Raw genomic sequence first — 21,400 nt, 5'->3', positions numbered from 1 at the left:
TCCCCACATCATCTGTCACTAGGTTACCTCCTTCATCCAGTAGGGGCCCCACACCCTCTCTGATCACCTTATTTTTGCTAACATGCCTGTAGAAACCTTTCTTGTTATCCTTCACACCCTTTACTAGTTGCAATTCCAATTGCGCTTTCGCCTTCCTGATAACCCCTCGGCATTCTTGAGCTATACATTTATAACTCTCCCTGGTCATTTGTACAAGTTTCCACTTTTTGTAAGCTCCCTTTTTGTGATTAAGTTCACCAAGAATTTCCCTTGTAAGCCAGTCTGGTCTCCTACCATGTTTGCTTCTCTTGCTACACATCGGGATGTTTTCTTTCTGTGCCTTCAATAAGGCTTCTTTAAAATACTGCCAGCTGTAGCGTCCCAGGGGAGTCTGCCCATCAGGTCTCTGAGGGAGTCAAAGTCTGCTTTTCTGAAGTCCAAGGTGTGTATTTTACTACTCTCTTTTCTTCCTTTGTTCAGGATCCTGAAATCTACCATCTCATGATCACTGCTTCTGAGGTTGTCACCCACCTCTACTTCCCCTATTAGTTCCTCCCTGTTTGTGAGCAGAAGGTCAAGCTGCACATGGCCCCTGGTCGGATCCTTCAGCACTTGTACCAAGAAGTTATCCCCAACATTCTCAAAAAGCTTCCTGGATTGCCTGTGTACTGCCGTATTGGTCTCCCAACAGATGTCAGGGTGATTAAAGTCCCCCACAAGAACCAGGGCCTGCGATCTGGAAGCTTCTCTCAGTTGTCCGAAGAAAGCCTCATCTACCTCATCCACCTGATTCGGAGGCCTGTAGTAGACACCAACCACAACCTCACTGCTGTTGTTTGCACTTCTAAACTTAACCCATAGATTCTCAACAGGTTTTTCTCCCTCTATATACTGGAGTTCTGAGCAATCATAGTGTTCTCTTACATATAGTGCAACTCCTCCTCCTTTTCTCCCCTGCCTGTCCTTCCTGAACAGTTTATACCCTTCCATGACAGCACTTCAGTCATGCGAGTCATCCCACCAAGTCTCTGTTATCCCAATTAAATCATATTTCTTGGACTGGGCCAGGGCCTCCAATTCTTCCTGTTTGTTGCCCAGGCTTCTCGCATTGATGAACAGATACCTCAGATAACCAGTTGATCACCCTACCTTCTTCATTTGAATCAGGGGTCCTCCTTCGTTTCTTGTTCTTCTTTGCATTTCTTCCTGGTATCCTACTTTCCTACTCCCCTCAGGATTTTGGTCACTGTCCCCCAATGAACCTAGTTTAAAGCCCTCTGCACTAGGTTTGCAAGCCTGCCTGTAAAAATTCTCCTTCCTCTCTTTGTTTGGTGGATCTCATCTCTTCCAAACAATCCTTTGCTCGGAACAGAGTCCCATGGTCAAAGAAACTAAAGTCCTCTCTGTGACACTGCCTGCACAACCACGCATTTACTTACTCAATTCGACGATCCCTGCTCAGTCCTTTCCCTTCAACAGGGAGGATGGACAAGAAGACCACTTGTGCTCTGAATTCTTTGATCCTTCTTCCCAGTGCTACATAATCTGCAGTAACCCGCTCAAGGTCATTCTTGGCCGTATCGTTAGTTCCCACATGGAGAAGCAGGAAGGGGTTGCGATCTGAAGGTTTGATCAGTTTTGTAATACTCTCAGTCACATCCTGAATTCGAGCTCCCGGTAAGCAGCACACCTCTTGAGATTTCAAGTCCGCACGGCAGATGGATTGCTCAATCCCTCTTAAAGTGTGGGTACTGAGGGAGTACCAAGGTGTGACTCATGTTGAGATGCCATGTCAGCCTCTGACAGTCATTCCTCATGGCTAAAGTGCTTGAGAGAATGCCACCTCTCCCAGAAATGCCCTCACTCCTCCAACCTGACTGCGAGGGCAAGGTGGGATCGATCCAACAGACTAAAGACCTTTCTTTATGAAAAGTTGCTTCAGCCAGCTCAGGAGGACTCTTCCTCACCATCAAGGCCTAAGCAGAGGGAAAGTGCCCCAGTCTGGACAAAAATCGTCCCTTCTCCTCATCAGACAGGGTGAAGACAGCGGCCAGGATCTCTCCGGCTAAGTCCCTGCCCTTGGCACTGAGCTCCTGAAAGGTGAGCACTGCTGATAGGCCCGACACCTCTGGTACTGCACCGATGAAACAGAGCATGCCGCATAAATATTCACATTTGGAGCCCATGCACAAGTTATCAGCACTGCCTGCACTGTAGGCACCATTGCCCGACATGGCATCTAAAACATACAAGTCGGCACTGAAGATGGCACCAAAGTGTACCTGTGCCGACATGCCACCCCTGAGAGCCTCCACAGTGACACCACTCTCAGTACTGCCATCACTGCCAGCGGCACCGACCAAGACGGTACCACATAAACAAACATCAAGTCACACCACAGCACAGACTGAGCATATCCCATCAGTACTGCAGTCACCAGCATCATTGGCCCATTCTATACATTTGCCTAGGTCCCTGGCTCCATCTGTTTCTATCAGCGAGACTAACACAGGGCTGCAAATCTGCTTCTTCCTCCAGCACACCTCACCCATACAGAGGCATCCACCATGGGAGGCACGTTTGGCACGTTCAATCCACATGCCATCGTCTGCATGTTGATATAGTCATCACTGGCCATATCTACCAACACCATATCCGGGCCAGTGGCCTCTATGGGATGCATGGTTGGTCCAGAGGAGGAATCCCACAGCTCCTCCAACGCCAGTGAGAAAGCAACTTAAGTCACCACCACACCAGGCCCATGACACCGCACTGAACTTCCCGGAACACCATCAATCTGAGGAGGAAGACTCTTTGTCCTAAGGGGAACATAGATCTCCACACAACTCCCTCTCATCTCCCAATGAGGCCATAATTCCCAGCGCTCTGATAACAACCGATGACATAAAGCTATTTCAGGAGTTGTTCAAGAGAGTGGCCAGTGCATAGGAGCTGGACCTACAGGAAGTACAGGAGAAGCAGCACAGGCTTCTTTGTATATTACAACCCTCTAAGTCCTCAAAAATAGCACTTCCCATGGACTAAAATATCCTGGACTCTGCTAATACAATCTGGTAGACACCCACTTCTGACACACCCACAAATAAAAGGGCAGACAGAAAATAGTTTGTGCCAGCCAAGGGATGAATTTCCTCTTTTCACATCCCACTCCAAACTCCCTAATAGTTGACTCTACACCACAGACCAAAACACACACAATTCAGATCCACCCCTCAGGACAAGAACCACAAACGGCTTGACATCCTCAGCAGGAAAGTCTATTCCTCTGCCACCCTTCAACTACAGGTTGCCAGCTATTCTGCACTTCTTGCCAACTATGACTATACGAATTATTCCAACTACAGGAACTTTTACAGTTCCTTCATGAACAGAAGCAACCTCAGCTTCAGAGTATAATCCAGGAGGGCCATATCATTGTTCATACCGCACTAAAATCAGCCTTAGCTCTTGCAGAGATTGCTGCCTGCAGCATGGCCTCTGTAATTGTCATGCGTAGAGCATCATGGCTTCAGTCATTGGGAATACCCGGGGAGCTGCAACTCAAGCTTGAAGAGCTCCCATTTGACAGAACCAACGTCTTTGCTAGCAAGACAGATGAAGTCTTGCATTCTGTGAAAGATTCACACACAACCGTAAGAACATTCAGGATGTACATGCCTCCGAACAAGCGGCAGAGGTACAACACCTACTCAAGGCCCAGAGAGCCATACAGACAACCAAGTAGACAGTATGACTTCAGACAGAGGCACAGACAACAGAGGCTCAAACCACAATGCCAACCATCAGCATCAAAACAGCAAATTTGAAGTTTTGGTCAAGGGCTCAAGCAACATCCCTGCCATACCATTGCTGGCAGCATGAAACCTCCAAACCCACTGGCTACCGTCCTTTTTCCAACATTGGACTGAAATAACATTTGCCCAGGGGGTTCTAGAGATCCTCAGTCTGATCACCTCCATACCTTTCATATTCATTCCTCTTCCTGACTTCCCCTCCCCATCCCTCTTCAGGGACCCCTCTCACAAAAGGCTCCTACAACACGAGGTTCAACATCTTTTGCAAATAAGGGCTATAGAACCAATTCCACTGGCCTACCAAAGGAGAGGCTTTTACTAAAAGTACTTCTTCACGGGTGTGGAGGCCCATACTAAATCTTGGAAGGCTCAACAAGTATGTAACAGAAGGTTCAATATGGTCACTCTAGCAACCATCATATCAACATTTGACAACAGAGGTTAGTTCTCAGCCCTCAACCTCCAAGATGCCTATTTCCATATAAAGAACCATCCAGCGCACAGGCGTTTTCTACACTTCACAGTCAGAACAAATTACTACCTATGTCATGTTCTCCCATTCTGCCTTTCAGCAGCACCAAGAGTCTTTTCAAAAACTCTGGCTGTAGTAGCTGCAGATCTTCGGCGTACAGAGGTGATATTTCCTAATTTGGACAATTGCCTCATCACACTGTTACTTGATCTTGGATTCCATATCAACTACCAGAAATCCACGCTACATCTCACTGTGACGGGGTGTGCATACCATGCACTGAAGCAGGTGGGGTTAAAACCCTGTGGGTGGAGGAAGTTCCACTCCTTCACCCAGATTGGGCATGCTCCAAATGCTGGGGCAGCATAAAAGGCAGCAGAGCAGCTCAGTCTGGGCTGGCCACGGAAGGAGAAGGACCTTCAATCAGAGCTCCAGGGCTTCACCAGACAGCGGGAAGCCAGAGTCCCAGGAGACCACTGCCACACAGCCCCAGAGCATCCACAGGGAGAAGCAGCTTCCAGGAAACCAGAAGACCTAGCCACTATATGGGACACCACCCCACCAAGGAAATTACCCAAGGAGGGTTCAGAAGTGTCTTCTCCCACCCAGGTAAACTTGGCATGTTTTGGCCAGATTCCCCGCTGAGGGAGTAGCAGATTGCTCTGCCTTGGGTCAGGACCCGGGGGAGTAGGGTGGGCCTAGGCCCCCCTTCTGGGGTGACTGGCCCTAACCCCAACTTATTGACTTTGGCCTCTAGGCCCTCCTGCCCCTATTGAGCTTGGCTGCTAGGCTGTGTCACCCAGCGTTAAGGGGCCACCCCATATTGGCTGTGGTCACTAGACTGAGTTTGCCCTGAAACAAGGACTAATGGACCCTAGCTGTCAGGCCGTACCTCCCTGATCGAAGGGCTACCTGGTTACTTCAGCCATTGGGCTGCATTACCCTAGAGCGAGGGTTGTTTTTCAGGCCCGGCAGCTGACGGGGCAATGTCCACACTCCTGAGCACCCTCCCCTAAGGGACGGAGTGTGCATATGCTACGACACGTGATGGAGAATGTGAGCACTATCCAGGACCTGCTGAGAGGTCCAGGTGAAGAGAAGGGAACAGGGGAGCCTCCCTTTGTCCCTGTAGGTAGGTGAAGAGATGGATATGAAGAAATTCCTACAGTGGTGGTGGAAAATCAGCAGCAGCAAGCAACCCAGCTTCAACAGCAGCAGGCACAGCTGATACAGCAGCTAACTCATCAGCACCAGCCACAAATGGCACAACATCAGGAGCAACAACAGCAGCTCCATGAGTTGACCACCCAGCACCAGACTCAGCAAGAAGACTTGCTTCAACAGGTAGCTGCAGTGTTACAACCAAAGGGAACACCAAGCCCTGTTGCCATGGGCACAGGGACAGGAGACAGTAGACTAGGACTGCCCATTCAGCTAACCAATATGGGACATGGGAGGACCCCCGAGGCATTTTTAATTACCTTCGAACAAGTTGCTGGTCCCAGGAACATTGAGCTAAAATATTGGCCCCTTACCCAATGGGACCAGCACTGATCGCATACCGCAGTCTAGACTCCCAAGATGCAGTGGAGTAGCCACAGATGAAGGCGGACATTTTAGATAATACAGGTATCAGCTCAGAGATGTACCAGCGGAGACTGTGTAAGGAAGTGTACCCCGCTAGGGCATAGCCACAGGCTGTTGCCCAAAGAATCAAGGACTACTGATGGAAGTGCTGAGCCCAGAGGGCTTAACCAGACCCCAAGTTGCAGAGATGGTAGCTCTGGAGAAATTTGTACAGGTGCTTCCTTCAGGACCCAAGGAGTGTGTGCAATGACATAGGCCAATGACACTGACAACGGCGGTAACCCTAATGGAGGATTACCACCCAGCAGAAGAAACCAGAGCTTGACCTTGGTGGTCAGAGAGTCCAGGGAAATGATAGGGGCCAGGGAGAGGGAAACCATGGAAGATGGAACTGGTGGCACCCCCAAGCAGGCCGGGACTCCCAGAACAGAACTCCAAAAAGTGGTGACCCAGATTGTCACAGGGAAAGAGTCTCCCACAAAGAGGGAGTAGTCTATCCAAGGATGATCCCCTATCTACAGGCCTCTGGGGATTGTTGTTGGGAGTGCAACCAAGGAGGAAACCTCTGGAAAGACTGCCCCTACATGGAGTGTGACTATGGACAATCCTGGATTTCAGGGCATTGGTCACAGAGACACCCCAACCCAGAAAACTGGTTATCTCTGTGATGGCAGAAGGTATTGAGGCCATGGCTCTGGTGGACTCGAGCTGCAGCCAGACAATTATATGGGAACACCTCATACCCGGCCTTCAGGTCACTGAAGACACAATCCATCTCCAATGCATCCATGGAGATGTACGACCCTACGGTCTGTGTAAACTTTGAGGTTCGAGGCCGGAAGGAGCTTCTTCTGGTAGGTGTGGCAGCCCAGCTAGCCTACGTGGTAGTGTTAGGATGAGACTGGCCCACATTTAAAGGGGTCATAAGAGTCTCTGACTACTGCCCTCTTAGAAGACGGCAACCTAGGGTGCCAGGAGGAAGAGTGCTGGGGCTTCCAGTAGAGATAGACCCCCAGGAAGGATCCCTTGACCATCCAGACTCCACAATAAATCTAGACCTGGGGGAGAGTCCATCAGAGGAAAACATCCAGGTAGAACTAGAAAGGGATGTAGACTTTCTTCAGGAGCAAACGGAAGACCAAACCCTGAGCCGAGCATGGGAGCAGACACAGGTCCAAGACCCCGAGAGTACAAAGAAGATAAGGCATCCGCAGGGGCCACATTTCGTTATCCATATAGGCCAACTATACTGGGTGGTGGCAGACCACCAGACGCAAGAGGAGATGCACCAACTGTTGGTCCCCCACAGGCTAAGTAGGAGCCTCCTACATTTGGCACACACCACTCCCTAGGCCAGACACCTAGGTAGGGAAAAGACCCTACAGCAAGAGGCATGCTGGTTCTTTTGGCAAGGCATTCACCAAGAAGTCTGAGACTATTGTACTTCATTCCAAAAATGTATTACTTTTGATAAGCCTCACTAAGATTTGGGATCAGCCTCCCCCTGTGTGGCTAATGAGGAAGTAGGCCTGACCTAGGTGAACAGGCTTTAAAAGCCAGAGGCAGAGTGACTAGGGGAGCGAAGTGGACAGGGGGCTGCAGACGGGAGTTTGAGAAGGAGTGCAAGAGATCCCACCGCTGAACAGGCTGCCATGAGAGTGGACTAGCTTTGGCATGAGTGAATTTGCTTGACTGTTTGTTTGCATTTTGTTTCTCTTGCTGTTCTGTTGCAGGTGATTTCAGTTACTGTGGCTGGGATTGTGTGACTGGGAGTGTTTGATCTTTTATTCCTTTGAGTACTTTTGATCAGCCTTACTCAGACAGACCACCTAATCATGGATGACTCCACCCAGATCCTGATGTGGTTTTGTAAGGAACTGTGGCTTGCACTTCCCTACTTACTGAAATCCAATGTGAGGTGAAATCCAAGGCTGGGGAGACCATCCAATGTGAAAGGTGCCCGCTGTTGGAATCTCTCAGGAAGCAGGTAGGAGAGCTACAGGAGGAGGTGACTAGGCTGAGGTGCATCCAAATCCATGAGGAATTCCTGGAGAGTATTCATGTGGACACTGCTGAAGCTGAGTAAGCTATCCCATTACAAAAAACTGCTGACACACCACTGGTGGAGGAGGAAATGGCTCAGTCTTGGGGGGTAAGGGAGGGATGACACTGGCAGCTGGTCACTTCTGGCAGCGGGCAGTGCTCTACTTCTGCCCCCAACCTCCCCAGTATGGTTCTGAAGAACTTATGCTGTTCTAGATATGTGAGATAAGGAATCACACCCCTTAAGGCAGAAGAGGAGAAGCCTTGTATCCCCAAGGCTGAGAGGTGCAGCCACCATTACAAGGAGGAAACGTTGGGTAGTGGTGGTTGAAGACTCCCTTCTGAGGGGGACAGAACCACCCATCTGTTGCCCTGACATGTCATCTTGGGAGATATGATGCCTGCCAGGGGCCCATATCCAAGATTTTACAGAGGCATTCTTGAGGATTATCTGGCCCTCTGACTACTACCCCATGCTATTCATCCATGTGGGCACAAATGATACTGCAAGGTGTGACCTTGAGTGGATCAAGAGTGACAACAGGGCTCTGGGAGTATGTGTGAAGAAGTTTGGAGCGCAGGTGGTGTTCTCTTCAGTCCTTCCTGTCAAAGGCAGGGGCCCAGGCAGAGGCCTGGCTGCGAAGATGGTGTTACCAGGAGGGCTTTGCTTCCTTGATCACAGGATGTTTTTCCAAGAAGAAGGCCTGCTAAGCTGGGACAGAGTTCACCTTTCAAGGAAGAGAAAGAGAGTATTTGGATTCAGACTTGCTAACCCAGTGAGAAGGGCTTTAAACTAGCTTCAATGGGGGCAGGTGACCTAATCCCACAAGTAAGTGAAAAACATGGAGACCTCGAAGATGGCTCAGAAATGGGAGGGAGCATGGGATATAGTAGCAGAGATAAAAGAGGGACAAGACAGATCTGGGGGGCAAAGTGAAATCAGTATCTTAGATGACTTTATACAAATGAAAGAAGTATGGGGGAATAAACAGGAAGAATTTGAAGTGCTAATACATCAACACAACTATGACATTTGATATCACAGAGACTTTGTGGGTTAATATATTGGAATATTGATAAAGAAGGATACAGCATACTCAGGAAAGATAGGCAGGAGGAAAAAAAGAGGAGTTGTCTTATATTAAAAATGAATTCAATTGGACTGAGGTGGAGATGGACATAGAAATCAGACTTGTTGAGAGTATCTGGGTTAGGTTAAAAGGGGTAAAAAATAAGGTAATGTCATGCTCGGAGTCTACTACAGACCACCTACTCAGGCAGAAGAGGTGGATGAGGCTTTTTTTATACAACAAAATCATCCAAAGCACAGGATTCGATAGTCTTGGGGGAATTAAACTATCGAGACATCTGTTGGAAAATTAACACAGCAGGGCACAGATTATCCAATAAGTTCTTGGACTGCATTGGAGACAGTTTTTTATTTCAGAAGTTTAGAAAGCTACTGGGGTGAAGCTGTTCTTGATATGATTTTAGCAAATAGGAAGGAACTGGTTGAAAATTTGAAAGTGGAAGGCAGCTTGTGTGAAAGTGACCATGAAATCATAGAGTTCATGATTCCAAGGAATGGTAGAAGGGAGAACAGCAAAACAGGGACAGTGATTTCAGGAAGACAGACTTCAGTAAACTCAGAAGACTGATAGGTAAGGTCCCATGGGAGGGAAGACTAAGAGGAAAAACTACTGAAGAGAGTTGGCAGTTTTTTAAAGGAACATTATCAAAAGCCCAAAAGCAAACTATACCGCTATGTAGGAAAGATAGAAAGTATGGCAGGAAACCACCTTAGATTAACCAGGAGATCATATATGATCTAAAAATAAAAAAGAAGTCATAAAAAATGCAAATTACAAAGGTTGAACATAAGCAAACAAACCAAGTATGCAGGGGCAAGATTAGAAAGGCTAAGGCACAAAGCGAGCAAAGTCAAGATAAAGGAATAAAGGGTAAGAAAGATATTCTGCAAGTATATTAGGAGCAAGAGGAAGACCAAGGACAGGGTAGGCCCATTGCTCAGTGAAGAGGGAGAACAATAACAGGAAACTTGAGTGCTTAATGATTTCTTTATTTCGGTTTTCATTAAGAAGATGGATGGTGACAGGATACCTAACATAGTGAATGCTAGCAGGAAAGGGGTAGGTTTAGAAATTAAAGTAAAAGAATAAGTTAAAAATTGCTTAGAAAAATTAGATGTCTGCAAGTCACCAGGGCTTGATGAAATTCATCCTAGAATACTCCAGGAGCTGTTAGATGAATCTGAGCCTTTAGCTATCATCTTTGGAAAATCATGGAAGTCGGGAGAGATTTCAGAAGACTGGAAAAGGGCAAATATAGTGCCCATCTCTAAAAAGGGAAATAAGAACAACCCGTCAGTCTAATTTCTGTGACAGGGAAGATAATGGAGCAAGTAATTAAGGAATCCATCTGCAAACATCTGAAAGATAATAGGTAACAACCAGCATGGATTTGTGAAGAACAAAACATGTCAAACCAATCTGAGAGCTTTCTTTGATAAGGTATCAAGTCTTGTGGATAAGGGAGAAGCAGTGGATGTAGCATACCTAGACTTTAGTAAGGCATTTGACATGGTCTTGCATGACCTTCTTATCAATAAACTTGGGAAATGCAACCTAGATGGGGCTACTGTAAGGGGAATGCATAACTGGCAGGATATCTGTTCTCAAAGAGTAGTTATTAATGGTTCACAATCATGTTGGAAGGGCATAAGAAGAGAGTTATGCATGGGGTCTGTTTTGGGACCAGTTCTGTTCAATATCCTCATCAACAGTTTAGATGATGGCATGCAGAGTATGATTATTATGTTTGCAAATGATACCAAACTGGGAGGGGTTTCAAGTGTTTTGGAGGACAGAGTCAAAATTCAAAATGATCTGGACAAACTAGAGAAATGATCTGAGTAAACAGAATGAAGTTGAATAAGGACAAATGTAAAGTATTCCATTTAGGAAGGAACAGTCAGTTTCACACATACAGAATGAGAAGTGATTGTGTAGGAAGGAGTACCGCTGAAAGTGATTTAGGGGTCATAGTGGACCACAAGTTAAATATGAGTCAACAGTGTGACGCTGTTGCAAAAGAGCAAACATAATTCTGGGGTGCATTAACAGGAGTGTTGTGAGCAAGACACGAGAAGTCATTCTTCCGCTCTACTCTATGCTGATTAGGCCTCCGTTGGAGTATTGTGTCCAGTTCTGGGCACCACATTTCAAGAAAGATGTGCAGAAATTGAAGAAGGTCCAGAGAGGAATAACAAAAATGATAAAAGGTCTAGAAAACATGATCTATGAGGGAATACTGAAGCAACTGAGCTTGTTTAGTTTAGAAAAGAGAAGACTAAGAGGGGACATAACGGTTTTCAAGTATCTAAAAGGGCGTTACAAGGAGGAGGGAGAAAAACTGTTCTCTTTGGCCTCTGAGAATAGGACAAGAAGCAATGGGCTTAAATTGCAGCAAGGGAGGTTTAGGTTGGACATTAGGAAAAACTTGCTAACTGTCAGGGTGGTTAAACACTGCAATAAATTGTGTAGGGAGGTTGTGGAATCTGCATCCCTGGAAATATTTAGGAGCAGGTTAAACAGACACCTATCAGGGATGATCTGATTTAGACAGTGCTTGGTCCTGCCATGAGGGCAGGGGACTGGACTTGTTGACCTCATGAGGACCCTTCCAGTTCTAGGATTCTATGAAAAAGTCAGTGAGCAGGGCCGAAGGGTATACCTAAGGCCCCCTCATACCTTTACCAATTGTCGGTTTACCATTTGAGCTGGTCGGGATGGATCTTGTCAGCCCCTTTCAGAAGAGCAAGATGGGGAACCGATTCATCCTGATAATAGTAGGTTATACCAGTATCTGGAAGCTGTGTCACTTCGAGTAGCAACTGCTAGAAATATTGCAAATGAGTTGGTGAAGGTATTTGTGAGGATGGGGATACCCAAAGAAATCTTGAGACCAGGGTACCAATATCTCATCCAAGTTGATCATGGAGTTGTGTCAGCTCATGCACATTCAAACCCTCCAGCCATCAGCATACCACCCTCAGACAGATAGACTCATAGAATGATTTAAAGGCACCCTCAAACTGATGCTAGATAAATTCATAGAAGATGATCCACAACACTGGGACATGCTTCTGCCGGCTCTGCTCTTCATGATAAGAGAAGTCCCCCAAGCCTCAGTGGGTTTTCTCCTTTTGAGCTCCTTTATGGGAGACAACCCGGAGAGATCCTGACTTGTTAAAGGAGGACTGGGAGACCCAGGAAACTCGGGGACTCTGAGAACAACTTCAAACACTTTGCCTTTGCACAGGAGAACCTAATACCTAAAACTTAACTAGCTCAACAAGCTCAAGAAAATTATAATTTGGGGGCTAGTGTCCATTGCTTTGACCTAGGAGATCGGGTCTTGCTACTGTTATCCTCAAACGAGTTGAAACTTCTAGCTAAATGGCAGAGTCCCTTTGAAGTGGAACATCTCATGGGGCCTGTAGACTGTGAAGTTAGGCTGTCAGGTCACAGGAGGGAGGTTCGCATATACCACTTAAAAATTTTGAAATTCTGGAAGACACAGGAAGCCATGTTTATTGCCCCTGCTCCTCCCGAATCTGAACAAGGACCTTTGGCAGGGGAATCCCTTGACCCAGAACTGGCAGAGTTAGGGGAAGGCCTTAGGCCCCTGCAATGGAACCAGCTATATCATCTCTTAATGACTTTCCAAGATATCTTAACTACACACTCAGGATGAACAGACCTGATACATCACCATATTACAGCAGAACCAGGGCAGAAGGTGAGAGGCCTACACTGGCCTTTGCCAAAGCAAATGTGGGATGCTGTCCAACAAGAGCTTAACACAATGCTCAAGATTGGTGTAATTGAAGAATCAAGAAGTGAGTGGAGGAGTCCCATTTTCCTGGTACTGAAGCCCGATGAAGCTATCTGGTTCTGTATTGATTTTTGGAGTCAAAACTATATCCTGCTTCTATGCCTATCCCAGGCCCCAGGTCAAAGAACTGTTAGAACGTCTAGGAGGGGCCAAGTACCTATCCACTATTCACTTGACAAAAGGGTACTTGCAGATTTGTCTCAGCCACTTCTTTTCAGACCAACACGAGAGGAAAATTGACACAAAAGCCTTTCACAAAGTTTTCACCAAATTTGGCCGACCCAACATTGACATTTTTGTGACCACAACTAATTGCAAGCTAACAGATTTATTGGAGCATAAGCTTTCGTGGTCTTTGCCCACAAAAGCTTATGCTCCAATAAATCTGTTAGTCTATAAGGTGCCACAGGACTCCTCGTCGCTTTTGCAGATTCAGACTAACACGGCTACCCCTCTGATACTTAACTAATTGCAAGTGTCACCAGTTCTGTTGCAGGACAGCCCTAGGCAGGGGACCTCTCAGAGATGCTTTTCTTCTGAAATGGGAAGCCCCCCTCCTATATGCACTCTCTCTGTTACCTTTGATCCATCAAGTAATCGTGAAAATCAGACAGGACCAAGCACACATCAAATTAGTAGCACCATCATGGTCCAGACAGATGTGGTTTCTTTTCCTGCAGTGGTTGGCAGTCTCTGCTCCCCACGTATTTCCTCCACATTATGATCTTCTGTCTCAACATCATGGCAGTTTGCTCAACCTGGACCCAGTCAAACTTCACCTCAAAATCTGGCTCCTTCATGGGTCCATGATGCCAAAACATCTTGCTTTGAAGGGTAAAGCAAATACTGATCAACAGTCAATGGGAGTCTACCAGAAAGACTTACACCTATAAATAGAAAAGGTTCTCCGAATGGGTATGGGAGAAACACAACATTCCACCCCCCACAACCCCTCTACCAATTGTGCTATATTACCTCCTCAAGCTATATGAGTCAGGACTCTCCTTCAGTTCAATAAAGGTCCACATTGCCATAGTTGCCACGTTTCACAAACCTATGGACGGGAGCTCAGTCTTCTCACATCCCAAGACTAAATGATTCCTCACGGGACTCCAAAACACATTCCCCATAGTGAGACCACCTACTCTGCTGTGGGCTTGCAATCAGATTCTCACAAAGTTGCCCTCAACTACTTGCTGCTTGCTCCTGGCTACACCTCTCCATGCAGATGGCCTTTCTCGTAGCCATCACTTCCAGCAGGTGAGTGGGTGAAATAGCTGCTCTGATGGCTGACCCTCCCCCCCCATACACAGTCTTCACCAAGGACAGAGTAAGACTCAGACCTCACCCTAAATTCCTTCCTAAAATTTCCACACTCTTCCACATTAACGAGCTCATACACTTACCTGCATTCTGTCCCAAGCCTCACAATGACCCAATTCAGGAAATGTTACACACCTTGGATGTCTGATGAGTGATGTCAATAGGACAAAGCAAAAGAGAAAATCAATGAGCCTTTTTATTTCATTTGTAGAATGCTAAAAGGAACAAGCTGTCTCCTCCCAGAGAATATCAAAATGGGATCTCCTCATGAATCCATGCTTGTTATACACTTCACAACAAGCAACCGCCATCTCTCATCACAGCTCATTCCACCAGAGAGATTGCTTCCACGGCAGCCTTCTTGAACAACATTCTGTTGCATAAAAGCCTCTGCCTGATCTAATACTTGATTTTACACATGGATTTTCTGGAAATACACTAAACTGTAAGGTCCTGCCAACACATGACTTAGAGACTGACAAAAACCTTCTGCTGACTGCATCGCTGTGGTGGTGGGGGAAAGTTTTCTTCTAAATCACTTCATTACTGATGATTTGTAAATGATTCTCTGAAGCTTTGTAATTGTTTCAATTGCATTGCCTTTTAAACTCTGCAACTTGTAATTTTAAACCTTTCAACTCTATTGCAACTTTGTAACTCAGCAACTTTGCTTTAAGTTCAGAAACTTACTGTGAGTTTGGTGATTGTTGAGTCATGCAACTTTGTAATCTTTATAACTCTCAGCCACCTTGCTTGTAATTTGCTCTAAACTGCATTCTCCCCTGAGATATGAATGTGCGTGTGTGAGTGGAGACTCAAGTTACAGTGGGGGAGGTCTAGGTTGGATATTAGGAAAAACTGTTTCACTAGGATGGTGAAGAAGTACTGGAATGCATTACCTAGGGAGGTGGTGGAATCTCCATCCCTAGTGGTTTTTAAATCTTGGCTTGACAAAGCCCTGACTGAGTTGATTTAGTTGGGATTGGTCCTGCCTTAGGCAGGGGTCTGGACTTGATGACCTCCTGAGGTCTCTTCTAGCTCTATGATTCTATGACTATTGTGTGTTTGGGATTAGAAACTGCAAGGCTGAGCACCTGGAGCCAGATGATGAGTCATCAGACCAATCAAGGCTGAGCAAACAAAGGAGACTGCTGCTGTGCTGGATCAAGGAAAGTCTGAGCATGCTTCCTGGTGACAAATGTGGATGAGTCATAGGAGTTGTACAGAGGCAATAAAAGGAGAGAGCATGTGGCAGAAACCCTCTTTTTCTGAGAAACTCCGCTTTCTGCAGCCAGTTTCTTTCATGACCAGCTCCCCAGCCATGATCAAGCAGACAGATCCTCCAGAACCAACATGCCTTGGCTCCTTCTGCAACCCATATGCCTGTGTAAGTGTGTGAGTGCCTGAGGGCAGGAATGAATGTGTGTGAATGAAATATGAATGAAGGGGAGTGTGTGTGTGAGAGAGAGAGAGCTGGTTCCCCTTCAGTGACAGCTCTATCTTCCTTAGTTTAACTATATAATGGAATGTTAATTCCTCAATCAATAAATCCATACTAGTGTAACCCTGGGTGGTCTCCATGGGAATTTTTGGGGCAACACATCCCACTAGGGGGATGAGATGCAGTCATGGCCCCTTTAAGAGCCAAAATGCCGCTGCATCCTAAGCAGGCCTCTGTCAGGAGCCCAGCCACCCCAGGAAAACAGGTGTCAGTACACATGGGGGAAATGCCATTCCTTTTCTGTGTGCTGGGAAAATAGGTGAGGATACACCATTCTGGGCTATACCGTCATAACAGAAGCACTGCATTTGCCAAACATTATGCCCTGACCCCCACCTAACCCCAACAACAGCTACAGTCTCTGGTGGCAGGGCTCCAAAACCTTCCTCCATGGAATGGACACTTCTCTCTAGTCACCTAGAGTGGAGCAGTCATGGAGATACCACTTGAAGAATAGAGAGTTACTCACTTTGTACAGGAATGGGTGTTCTTCAAGATGTGTGTTCCTCTGAGTGCCCCACTACCCTCCCTCATCCCCTACTTTGGAGCCTTTATGGGCCTTCAACCAAGGAAGAGAAGGAATGGAGGTGCTGTGCCATGCATGCAACTAATGGACACTAATGGCATGAGGAGGCACTAATCCACATGTGTGGTACAGCAGGGCACTGCTAGGAAGAAATCTCTGGTCGTCGGCATGGGGATGCGCCAGCAACTAGAGTGGAGCACCCACAAGGACACACATCTCAAAGAACTCCCATTACTGCACACGGTGATTAACTCTCTCTTCCTGGAGTTTGAGGGCTGGGTTTTTAATGTGATGAGAAGGGTCTGCTCTTCTGGCTGAGGCTGGGTGAGGGGACTAGGATTTATGAAGAGATATTAAAAAGACTGAGACTTTTCATCTTAGAAAAGAGGAGACTAAAGGGAGCTATGATAGAGGTCTATAAAATCATGACTGGTGTGGAGAAAGTAAATAAGGAAATAGCTATTTACTTGTTCCCATAATATAAGAACTAGGGGTCACCAAATAGGTAGCAGGTTTAACACAAAAGGAAGTATTTCTTAGAACCATAGAGCTGGAACAGACCTCAGAAGGTCGTCAAGTCCAGCCCCCTGCTCTAGACAGGACCAATCCCAACTAAATCAACCCGGCCAGGACTTTGTCAAGCCAAAATTTAAAACACCTCTAGGGATGGAGACTCCACTATTTCCCTGGGTAACCCATTCCAGTGCTTCACTACCCTCCTAGTGAAATAGTTTTTCCTACTATCCTACATGGACCTCTCCCACCACAACTTGAGACCATTGCTCCTTGTTCTGCCATCTGTCACTACTGAGAACAGCCTCTCTCCATCCTCTTTGGAACCTCTGTTCAGGAAGTTGAAGGCTGCTCTCAAATCCCCCCTCACTCTTTGCTTCTTCAGACTAAACAGACCCAATTCCCTCAGCCTCTCCTCATAAGTCATATGCTCCAGCCCCCTAATCATTTTGGTTGCCCTCCGCTGGACCCTCTCCAATGCATCCACATCCCTTTTATAGTGGGGGGCCCAGTACTGGACACACTACTCCAGATGTGTCCTCACCAAAGCCGAATAAAGGGGAATAATGGATCTGCTGGCAATGCTCCTCTTAATGCAACCTAATATTCTTAACACAACACATAGTCAACCTGTGGAATACCTTGCCAGAGGATGTTGTGACGACTAGGACTTTAACAGGCTTAAAAAAAGATCTAGATAAATTCATAGAGGATAGGTCCATCAATGCCTATTAGCCAAGATGGGTAGAAATGGTGTCCGTTGCCTATACAGGCAGTCCCCGGGTTACATGGATCCGACTTACATCAGATCCCTACTTACAAACGGGGTGAGGCAACCCCGCACTAGCTGCTTCCCCCCAGCAGACCAGGGAGACGCAAAGCTAGCACCCCTCCCAGCAGACCAGGGAGACTTGGAGCGGCTTTTCTCAGCAGACACCTCAGCTTGAGAATAAAGGACTGAGGGAAGTGAGGTGTGGGAGAATAAAACTGAGCTCTGGAGAAATGTTTGGCTAAAGTTTCCCCTACAATATGTACCAGTTCCGACTTACATACAAATTCAACTTAAGAACAAACCTACAGTCCTTATCTTGTACGTAACCCGGGGACTGCCTGTATTTGTCAGAGGCTAGGAATGGATGACAGGGGTCGGATCACTTGATGATTTCCTGTTCTGTTCTTCTCTCTGGGGCACCTGGCATTGGCCACTGCCGGAAGACCGGATACTGGGTTAGATGGATCTTTGGTCTGACCGAGTCTGGCCATTTTGATGTTCTTATGTGCACAGCTTTTCTGCTCCAAGCCTTTGGTCGTAACTCAACCAGATCAAAAACAATAGGAAACTGTTCCAGTCAAGTGGCCTCTGTGTGGAATGAACTGACTGGATGTTAGTCCAGCTCCTGCTGCACAAATGTCCTTGTCTCACAAATCAGCAGCACAATTGACTTGCTTGCTTCAGACTCAGCAGAGGGGTAGCCAGGGAAAATGAACTACCTTGTTGCTCAGAGCCACTCTGCACCAATGCTGCCCATGCAGTTGCTGTCCTGTGGTTTAATTCTCCAGCTTTAGGCTTGTCATGATCATGAGGGTCAGCCAGCAGCCTGGGGACTAAGGAGTTAACTATACCTAACTCAGGTTCATTTTTTTAAATTGTATCCTTTGGTATATATGGTTGTGACTATTTTCTTCCACTATTTGATCTGAGGAAGTGGGTCTGGCCTACGAAAGCTCATCATCTAATAAACCATCTTGTTAGTCTTTAAAGTGCTACATAGTCCTGTATTTTGCTTCAGCTAGACCAGACTAACACGGCTACATTTCTATTACTAACTCAGGTAGAGTTAGCCAATAGGAATGTAGGTAGGAATTTCAAACTAGGACAAAGGAATTTTTGGGTTTGCCTCCTTTGTCTCTGGGTAGTTTTTCTCCAGCAATTGAAGGGGACAGAGTGTCTCCATCTAAGAAAATACTCTTCACAGTCTGTAAGTAGGATAAAGTTTAGATAAATCTGGCCTGTGCATTTAAAAATGGGTTTTGCTCTCTTTTGTAACTAAGTTCCTGGCCCATGGTAAATCTCTCCTCCATGAGGATATTATGTGACTGTTCCATCTAGTCATTATGCTTGCAACAGGAATACTGTGGTGATAATAAAAGTTCTTCCTCTTTTCTTTTTATTAACCTGGTATTGGTTAATGGTTGTGTGCTGGTTTGTACTTTAGGGGTGAGATTTCCCAAGTAGTCTCTCCCTGGTTGCTTTATTAATATTTGGGTGGTGGCAGCAGAGATTTTATCCCTAAAATTTAGGTTGTTAAGATTTTGGGTGGAAGCTTTATACCAAAGCCTGATAGAGAAGGCTTTGGGGTACTTTTGCTGGCCCCCACTTCTGCATTTATTGTGCCAGAGTGGGGAAGGATCCATGACATGGTGGATAGCGGTGGGGTTATTTTGAGAACCCAGGATTTTTAAAAGGACACAGGTTTTTTCTTTTGAGTTGCAAGCTTTGCAGTTTTTCCCCCTCTTATTTTTGTTTTGTTTTCTGTGCTGCCTCAAGGAGGGGCAGGCAGAAGGTTAAGCTTAAGCCAGACACAGACAAACCCAAACAGTTTTTTTTTTTATAGCTTTTGGGACAACTGGATAGCTAGGCTATTTAAGGCATGATGTCCAGCTCTAGGACAGATTCATACCCCAAAGAAAGGGCAGGAGCAATGTATAGCAGCTCTCCTCCCCCCTCACCAATGCCTTCTATGTGGGATAGTGATAGAAATGTAGCCGTGTTAGTCTGGTGTAGCTGAAACAAAATACAGGACTATGTAGCACTTTAAAGACTAACAAGATGGTTTATTGGATGATGAGCTTTCGTGGGCAAGACCCACTTCCTCAGATCAAATAGTGGGATTTAAATCCCCGCTTCATTTGCAATTGCAATGTGTCTATTTTGCATCCCTTTTACGGAAAAGGGATGCAGTCTAGACACAGCCTGGGTGTGGATAGTCCTCTGTGAGCAGGAGAGCTCCTCCCACTGACATAGTTACTGCCGCACTTAGTGGTGGTTTTATTATTGGAGAGCTCTCCTCTTGATATAGAGCAGCAACACAAGGGATTTTACAGCGGCATAGAGTCATTGGTACCATACAGCTATGCCACTCTAGACTCACTAGTGTACACACTTTGGAGTTTCCTCAATGGTCAGGAGACAATGAATTTACAGGCCTTGCTGCTCTGACATATTGATAACTATCAGGGGCAGGGAGAATGGAAGGATTTAATAGGGTTAGGTCAGATTCCTCTCTGTGTGCATGACTAAGGTCTCTCCCACTGGGGGAGAGTACTTCAGAGTCTCTGATGGGAACTGGTGTTTCCTTCACATGCATCCAGGTAGTGCATTGGGGCCAATTTGGAAAGCTCAGTAAATTACCACTTGTTGGGCTAGGGCAGGCATGTCAAACTCAAAGCCTACTAAGGGCCGAACAAATGAAAACTGATAGCTTTCAGGGCCACCAAAGAAAATGTACTTGTATCGAAAAGTCCTAAATATTTATTATTATAGATTATATTTTAGGTAGATTTTATAATTTTTCAGGTCTTGTTTTAATACAATACAGTAATTTGATGTGTAAAATTATTTGCCCATATAAAATATCTCTAATTGAAATATAAATTTAAGGTACTTTTTAATTTTTTTACATGATACATAACTTGTTTTGTTGAAATAAAAATAAGTCTAGAACCTGATTAATCAAATAGAACAGGCTTCTGTGAAAATTTCAGATACTTTGTAAGTTTGAGATTTTGCACAAACATAATATTGGTGCAATTGCAAAAAAATGACATTTATTTATATAAAATTAATATACATTTTGTGATTTTATTTGGGAATAAATAAATAAAAAACAAAATGTTAACAAAATATCCCCTTTCTCTCCCCCAGAGCTAGGCACTCCCATACCCCTGTTCTAATCATTCCCCCTCCACTCCCCCAGAACCCCCCCAATCCAATGCCTCATCCCTCCCCCAGAGCCAGGCATATACCCCCCCCAACCTAATGCCTCCCCCAGAGCCAGGCACCCTCAACCTAATGCCTCCTCCCTTCCCCAGAGCCAGGCATTCCCAGCCCCCACTAACCTAATGCCTGGGTCCCGGAGCCATCACCACCGCCACATATTTCTTCCTCAGGCCCTGGGGTGGTGGTGTGAGCAGGTGCATGATGCCTGTGCAAAGCAGCCGGCCAGCCATGAGCACATGCTGGAGCACCCAGCGCAGAGCAGCCTGCACAGCTGTGAGCACATGCTGGAGCGCACAGCATCCCGGCCAGCTGTGAGCACGTGCTAGAGCAGCCCAGCTGGCCATGAGAACTTGCTAGGTGCCGTGTGCAGAGCAGCCAGTCTGCTCCGAGCGGCCAATGGGCCACACTTTATTCATTTTAAAAAATGTAGTGGTGGGCTGCAAAAAATTTTAATTGGGCCGCATGCAGCCCCCCAGAGGCTTGTTTGATATGCCTGGGCTAAGGTGTTGAATGTAGGCAGAAGTGAAAGCTTGTCCCTCACACACCTGTTGATGCCAGTGTTCTGTGCAAGATACATGCTTCTACAGCCACTCGGGAGGGATTCCAGTGCCACCCAGTTAATTATCAGAGCATCCAGAGCTAGATTTTTAGTTTTATTGGTGGTGCACATTCACACATGCCTTGTTGCATATCAAAATTTATT

General features: G+C 46.2%; 1 protein-coding gene across 1 annotated transcript in view; it reads left to right on the top strand.

Annotated features, from left to right (window-relative positions):
• LOC142820529 (uncharacterized) overlaps nucleotides 1-15,726 on the top strand; it is a 90,204-nt gene extending 74,478 nt beyond the window's left edge. The window contains exon 6 of the mRNA XM_089773286.1: nucleotides 14,369-15,726. The gene's annotated coding sequence lies outside the window, so the exon portion shown is untranslated. The remainder of the gene's footprint in view (nucleotides 1-14,368) is intronic.
• Nucleotides 15,727-21,400: the final 5,674 nt, after the last annotated feature.

Source organism: Pelodiscus sinensis, chromosome 25 (genome assembly GCF_052426305.1).
Source record: "Pelodiscus sinensis isolate ZL-2025 chromosome 25, ASM5242630v1, whole genome shotgun sequence".
Lineage (NCBI taxonomy): Eukaryota > Metazoa > Chordata > Testudines > Trionychidae > Pelodiscus > Pelodiscus sinensis.
Note: the sequence above shows the minus strand (reverse complement) of the source record. Positions and strands in the feature narration are given on the sequence as shown.